The sequence below is a fragment of the Ranitomeya variabilis genome, chromosome 1, assembly GCF_051348905.1.
Source record: "Ranitomeya variabilis isolate aRanVar5 chromosome 1, aRanVar5.hap1, whole genome shotgun sequence".
NCBI lineage: Eukaryota > Metazoa > Chordata > Amphibia > Anura > Dendrobatidae > Ranitomeya > Ranitomeya variabilis.
The window spans coordinates 830,111,002-830,119,369 of record NC_135232.1 but is presented as its reverse complement, the minus strand read 5'-3'; positions in this window follow the sequence as shown (position 1 = coordinate 830,119,369).

Here is an 8,368-nt window from a genome sequence, read left to right as displayed (position 1 = left end):
TCAGGAAATAAAACCTGTCTGTGAACGGTAATATGAAAGGTTCTGCAATTTTCCAATGTACTTTATCAATCCTGCGTTCACGCACTGTGTACATCTATGGTGGTCAGCATGAAAGCCTGTCATGCCATATAAACACAGCACAAGAAACTGGTCTATTTTCTCATATAAAATAAAAGGACTGGGCTCTGTATTTGTCAGTATGTATAAAGGGTTTAGATAGAGGATGAGCACGATTTATGATTGGATCGGCATTGTATAGCTTCTAGAGAACTCTAAGATGACTTCTGATTGAGAAGACCAGAGGCCTGCAAGAAGATGGGCATGTATCTGCATATTGACGATGAGCAGGTAAGTGACAGTTGGGGGTTGCGTAAAACTCAGTAAGTCAAGCAAGAATTGTCAGTTTTAGTGATGAGCGAACGTGCTCAGATAAGATGTTATCCGAACATGCTCGTGTGCGAATAGAGTATCTTCAGCGTGCTTTGAATACTATTGTGACGACACAGCATTTTATCTTAATTAACCAGACGTCTATTTTCAGTAAGCCAGGCGAAATAGACTGTTATCTATATGTTGACTGTTAGATTTATGCGTTTGTTCTTCAGTAGGTCAAGAATCATACACTGTTGTCATATGAGTCTTAAGGTACCGTCACATTAAGCGACGCTGCAGCGATAGCGACAACGATGTCGATCGCTGCAGCGTCGCTGTTTGATCGCTGGAGAGCTGTCACACAGACCGCTCTCCAGCGACCAACGATGCCGAGGTCCCGGGTAACCAGGGTAAACATCGGGTTGCTAAGCGCACGGCCGCGCTTAGTAACCCGATGTTTACCCTGGTTACCAGCTTAAAAGTAAAAAAAACAAACAGTACATGCTCACCTGCGCGTCTCCCAGCGTCTGCTTCCTGACACTGACTGAGCTCCGGCCCTAACAGCACAGCGGTGACGTCACCGCTGTGCTTTCACTTTCTCTTTAGGGCCGGATCTCAGTCAGAGCAGGAAGCAGACGCTGGGAGACGCGCAGGTGAGCATGTACTGTTTGTTTTTTTTACTTTTACGCTGGTAACCAGGGTAAACATCGGGTTACTAAGCGCGGCCCTGCGCTTAGTAACCCGATGTTTACCCTGGTTACCAGTGTAAAACATCGCTGGTATCGTTGCTTTTGGTGTCAAACACAACGATACACGGCGATCGGACGACCAAATAAAGTTCTGGACTTTATTCAGCGACCAGCGACATCACAGCAGGATCCTGATCGCTGCTGCGTGTCAAACTAAACGATATCGCTAGCGAGGACGCTGCAACGTCACGGATCGCTAGCGATATCGTTTAGTGTGACGGTACCTTTAAACGTTGATTTTTGATGTTTAATGGATAATGTCTGCCTTTTATATCAGATCCTATAAGTTGTTTGCTGTCTTTGCAAGAAAGTGATGCAGAGTAATTCAACAATAGATGTTTGCTTAATATGTTGAATGACCATTGTGTGGGTCCTGTGGCTTGTTGACTTGCAAAACAGAGGAGTAAAAACTATGCAAATTGAGTAAATAGTAAAACAATGCGAGTTAATCTTATCAGATCTTCCTCTTGACCTCTGAATGCTGATTTGAAGGACAACAGTTGTGAGCTATATAAGTGAGATATACACATGCAACAATACACATGCAGACAGCCAAGAAATCCAGAGATCCAAGAGAACAAGAGACTTTTTACAAAACCCTAGCTAGGAACACTCTACAAGACAGCAGACAAGATATCATGGCTCCATCACGAGGACACATATTTGACATTTTACAGGATGCCAGCTTAGGGAACCACGGCCCTGGCTGAAACAATACAGATCTGCTTCATTGACCATCACTGAACCACATTTGGAGTGGTCAGGATTGGGACCCACCGGTCACCTGGCTTCATGAAGATCTTCAGAGAAGCCAGGATGTGACACTCTGGTCATCTGGCCTTGTAACTTAATGAACTGTCAGCTTCCTAAGCTTGTCGTTACCTTCTCTCTGTGCGTGCCACAGATAGGGGTAGTCGGCCCTGGAAGCTCTGAAGTCACAGCTGCTCTTATCCCAGCAAGTCAGCTGAAAGTTGAGACCCTGTAATTTTGCACCATCTTGGGTATTCTGCTCAGACTTTTCTCTTTGTTAGTTGCCTGGTTTTGTGGTTCAATAAATTATTGCCACACTGTTTTACCCTAACCCTGTGTGTTGTCTGAGTAGTATTATGCCCATGATAAAAGGAGAGCGGGCATTCGGTGGAATGATTCCTGGTCCATGCGGTTTCGGCTAGCGGACTAGGGCACCTGCTGACCCCCCCAGGTCTCCACAACTATGTTTGAGTCACCGTGGCTGCATGTCTCGCGTCTGTTCGACAGCCGCAACACATCCAAGGATTGTTTGTTTGTTAGGCAATCCCTGTATGTGTTGCGGCTGTTGAACAGTCACAAGACATGTAGCCATGTTGACTCGAACATAGTATTCGAGAACTCCAGATACTCTATTAGCACATGAACTCGTCGCTAGTCAGTTTCTCTCTAGTTTTACTTCAACGTGATGCATGATTATAACCGATTTATCCTGTTTTTATAATAAGCAAATCTAGCAATCATAGCAGAGCAGTGTGATTACTAGGTTTGTTTGATTCCAGTATAAACAATGAGAATCTTGCTACATTCATACATCATCTTTTTAAACGTTCGAAAAACAATTCCCATGTATACATACTCCATATCATTGAAACTGCAACACCAAGAAGGAAAAGTTGCTGAATTATCCACACAATGGATGGACATGATAATGATATGTAAATAATGAAAAAATAGAAGCATTTTCAAAATGTCTGGAGTTATTCAGAATTGAGAATGAGCTCCATGTGCAGAAATGCACACACTTACATTCCTGTTATGATCTGGTGGCATGAGACGTACTCTGGAGAAGGTGGTACCTGTACTGACCGCAGACCCTGAACTTAACACCGCAACTAGAAGTAGCCGTGGAATGTACCTAGCACTCCCTAGACATCTCGACACAGCCGGAGGACTAATTACCCCTAGAGATAGAAAAGGGAAATCTATCTTGCCTCAGAGAAAATCCCCAAAGGATAGACAGCCCCCCACAAATATTGACTGTGAGAGGAGAGGGAAAAAACATACACAGAGTGAAATCAGAATTTAGCAAAGGAGGCCACTTCTAGCTAAATAGAAAGGATAGGACAGAGTACTATGCGGTCAGTATTAAAACACTAGAAAATATCCACCACAGAAAATACAAAATCTCCACAGCTAACTAAAGATATGGAGGGTATATCTGCATCTCCAGAGATACCAGCTTGGCTAAACAAATCCTTATACAGACCAAGCTGGACAAGACAAAAACATGGAAAAGAACTGAACAATAAGGCCACAGCATGTGGACAGCAAAAAATCAAGGCCAGAACTTATCTTTGTTGAAATGAACTGCAAAGCAGGAGAGACCAGGCAGAGATGTGAATCCTCCAGGAACAATGGACAACTGGCACTGACTAAAGGGTGAAGCAAGACTAAATAGCCCCGTCACAATTGCAAAAAGTGAACACACTTGATAAATGCTGCGATTCAGAGACAGCAGCGCTACCACTTACAACCACCGGAGGGAGCCCAAGAGCAGTATTCACAACACATTCCTTGGTATGTTATAAATGAGGAATGCACTTGAGCAGGCAATTCATCAAAATCCATTGCTGGCAGCTCCCTTTGCAATTGCCATCCAATGACGTTCCAGATGTGCTTGATGGGAGTCAATTAAAGAAACTACAGGAGCCATGGTAGCACTTTTAGGCCATGCAGGCAGCTCACAGTAGCACAAGCAACATGCAGCCTAGCTCCTAGGGCACTTTGGAGAAATGGTCCTAAAACTGGTTTCACCACTATGTCAATGTACTGCCAAGCTGTTAGTGTTCCTAGACTAAAAATTAGAGCTGTCCGGCTGCCATACATTATGCCACCCCACACCATAATCACAGCAGTAGGACAGGTGTAATGTTCCCTTCTAAGATCTTTATGACAACTTCCAGGATTATGGTATGGGGTAGCATAATATATGGGAGCTGGACTCCTTTGGTCATCATTTCAGGCACATTAACGCTTCAACTTTAAATTGATTTGATCATGGAACCAGTGGCACGGCCATTTCTACAATATTTCCCAGGAGCCGTTTATCAACATAGCAACACTGGGCCACACACTTCTTGTTGTACTCTGAGCAGCCTGCATGGCTTAAACGTGCTACCACGGTCTACAGAGTTTCCGGAATTGACTCCCATTCAGCACATCTAGAATGTCATTCTTTGGCAGTTGCAAAGGTTGATGCCAGAAGCAGATCTTGATGATTTGCATGCCCAAGTACATTCTGTGTAGCAGAACATTTCTCAGACAACCATTAATAACCTTATTGATAGCAGTCAAGGTGTATAAGTGCATGTATTTCTGCAGATGGCACTCAAACCAGACACTGAACAAATCAAATTTATTTGAAATTTTGTTTCCAGTTTTTATTAACATGTATGCTGATCCTGTGATTCCCATAATTTCATGACATTTCCTTCTTGGTGTTGCAATTTCAATGTGGAGGAGTGTATTTAACATAGACAGTACTGTGTACCAGATGATAGGGGCTTTGCTCGTCAGGCTTTAGATTGTCTTAACAATTGCACCATCTCTTTCCTCCATTTTGCGACCAGGGCTACACAGAGACTTTGATCACTGTATGCTGATACATCGCAGCAAAATACATGTGAGTTGGGTACAATTGTGACCTACAGGATACCATAGCAAGCAAAAGGTTGGAACCATTCTGATTTTTTGAGACTTGCTTGTCACAGTAACTTTTGAGTTGCAATGCAACCCCATTCCCTTTACTTGCACTATGCTGCATTGAATATCATGGCCAAAGTTGCTGCTTAGCCCCCGCCTAAGGGTATGTTCACATGTTGCATATTATGTTGTGGAATATTTTATAACTGCTCAACTAATCTGAAACAACTTTTTTTCAGATGAATAGAAACTATTTTCAGTCAACAAAATCAGCAATAGCTGAATTCACGTTAAGGGTACATCCATATTTTTCAGATATGCAGCTGAAGTGTCTCCTGTGGATGTACTCTAGAAATGTTCATTATTTTGAGCATTATTGCAGGTGGATTTTGAAGCAAACCAGTCTGAAAAAGGTGTTGTGTGCTCATACCCTAATGTCTACTCGTTTTACAACTAATGATGCAGATCTCATAAAATGTCCATAACCATGGTGTTTTAAAACACAAGAGAACTTGCTGCTATTTTCTCGCCATCTATGGTATGTACTTAGCTTTTCTTGCATTTTTTTTTTTTTTTAAAGTACAACTAATTTCTAAATGTGCAAGGGGAGATGAGGTTGTTAAAAAAAATACTTTCATTGTGCTGCAAAAGTGTGAATATAGCTGTCCCTGGGGCCATGAGAACCTTTTTAGAGGCTATGTGACTATTTATTTTTACTAGTCTCTGGTATTACTCAATGCGATATAAAAATATGGTGGGGCATAAGTGTGTTTTAGGGCTCCTTCCATCAGTGTGTCCAGTACATGTGGTGACAGTTTTCACACGTACCGGAGACACTTACACACATAAACCCATTCACGTGACTGGGTCTGTGCACATCTCAGTGTATTTCTACGGGCCGTGTGTCCGTGGGCAAAACACACTGATATGTCTGCTTTTTAACATCAGCAGAGGCCGCAAAACGTCTCGCACACATGCACATTGATGAAACACAGATGACATGTGTGTCATCAGCATGACAGGTACTGGCGCCTGGCAATCAGCGGGACAGTTTGCGCTGAAGACTGCGCTCATCATCCTCCCGTGCTCGTGCTGTCATCGGCGCTAGCAGGGGAAAATGTTGAGAGTTGTACATGATGGGCCATTTATATGGATACACCTAGATAAAATGGGAATGGTTGGTGATATCAACTTCCTGTTTGTGGCACATTAGTATATGGGAGGGGGAAAACTTTTCAAGATGGTTGGTGACCATGGTGACCATTTTGAAGTCGGCCATTTTGAATCCAACTTTATTTTTTCCAATGGGAAGACGGTCATGTGACACATCAAACTTATTGAGAATTTCACAAGAAAAACAATGATGTGCTTGGTTGTAACAACTTTATTCTTTCATGAGTTATTTACAAATTTATGACCACTTATAAAATGTGTTCAAAGTGCTGCCCATTGTGTTGGATTGTCAATGCAACCCTCTTCTCCCACTCTTGACACACTGATAGCAACACCGCAGAAGAAATGCTAACACAGGCTTCCAGTATCAATTGTTTCAGATGCTGCACATCTCGTATCTTCACAGCATAGACATTTGCCTAAGTCAGATGACCCCAAAGGTTCATATTTGTGGGGTTGATGTCACCTTTGTATTGTTTGGTGACATCAAGCCAACGGATTTGTAATGGAGAGACGTCTATAAGATGTCCATTACTAATCCTATAGTTGTATTGTAAATAAACACACAGCAAGTATAAAGTCCTTTATTTGAAATAAAACAAATCACACTTTTCCTTTTTTATTTAAAAATAACAAACACAGTTATACTCACCTAGCGCCCATTCCATTTGAGCCCTTGTCTCCTGTTGTAAAATAAAAAACAACCGTATCCCTCACCTGTCCGTCATTCTGTTCCATGCCGTAATCCATGTCTGGGGATTACTAGTTTTCAACTCGGACGATGCCAAGATGCGACCGTCCAGGCTGAGAACCACTGATGAATGAACTGCTGTGAGCGCAGCATCAGTGACTAGCAGTGACATCGAGGTTACCGCTGGTCTCGGAGGCTGCGATCCCAGCCTGGCTGAACTGCAGTGATGTTAGCACCGTGAGAAAGTCAGTGAGTTCACTGCAGATCACCATGAGAAATTTCTGAGCTGAACTGCGGTGAACTTACTGACTTCTTCTCACAGTGCTGAGGTTGCAGTAGTTCAGCCCGGCTGAGAGTGCAGCCTCAGTGACCCATGGTAACGACGATGATGTCACCACTAGTCACTGATGCTCGGCTCGCAGCAACTCATTCTCCCAGTGGTTCTCAGTATGGACGGTCATATCTTGGCACGGTCCAGGTTAAAATCTTAATATCCCCAGACATGGATTATGGCGTGGGACAGGACGACAAAGAGGTGAGTTTTTTTTTTTATTTTTGTTTTATTGTAGGAGACGAGTGCTTCAATGGAATGGGCGTTAGGTGAGTATAACTGTTTGTTATTTTTAAATAAACAAGGAAAACTGAATTTTGTTATTATTTCAAATAAGACTTCATACTTGCTGTGTATTTATTTACAATACAATTATAGGATTAGTAATGGATAGTCATCTTATAGACGCCTCTCCATTACTAATCTGTGGGCTTGATGTCATCGGACAATACAAAGGTGACATCAATCCCACAAAAACTAACAGGGAAACTGGGAAGAGACGGGCAAAGTGCGAGAATTAGATGCGCCTTTTCAAGGCTGCTGTGGGCTGCTATTTTTAGGCTGGGAAGGCCAATATCCATGGTTCCTTACCAGCCTGAGAATACCAGCCCCAAGCTGTCTGCTTTACCAAGGCTTGCTGTCAAAAATGGAGGGGACCCCACGCAGTTTTTTTTAAATTATTTATTTAAATAATTAAAAAATATGGTGTGAGGACCCCTCTATTCTTGATGACCAGCCTTGCTGAAGTTGACAGCTGAGGGTTGCAGCGCTGTTTTTTTAATTTATTTATAGCACAGGCAGTGGCTGATGAGTACTCCCATTAGCCGCCTGCTCTAGGTGTTATCATTTAAATGCAACTCTCAACATTCTTCCCTGCTAGCGGTGATCACAGCGCGAGCAGGGGAGAATGATACAAGCTGTCTTCAGCACCAGCGCCGGGAACATTGCGAACAGTACCACTGCTTCCCAGGTGCCAGTATGTGTGATACTGATGTGGCATATGTATGGCAACCGTGTGCCCTAAGTACTACACACACGAACACTGATATCTCCGCTACTGTTTTTTCCAGTACCAGAAGTATCAGGAAGTATGAAAGAACCCTTAATCTGTACTGCAGTTTGCCCTGACACGGCGTAGTAAGGTACTGCTCACATGCTTGGTCTTAAGCATCTTTTAATCACTTCAGGTTTCCAAAGACACAAGGCATGTATGTGCAAGTGACATCTTTTTCAGGTAGATATATAGCATATGTTCAGTTTCTTTGAACGTCTTTTACCAGCTTTGAAAGCCACCTAGCAGTAAAAAGAAGTAACCTTACCATTTGCGAGAAAAATGGACGAGTGCAATCCGATTAAAAATCTGATTGCACTCTGACCAAT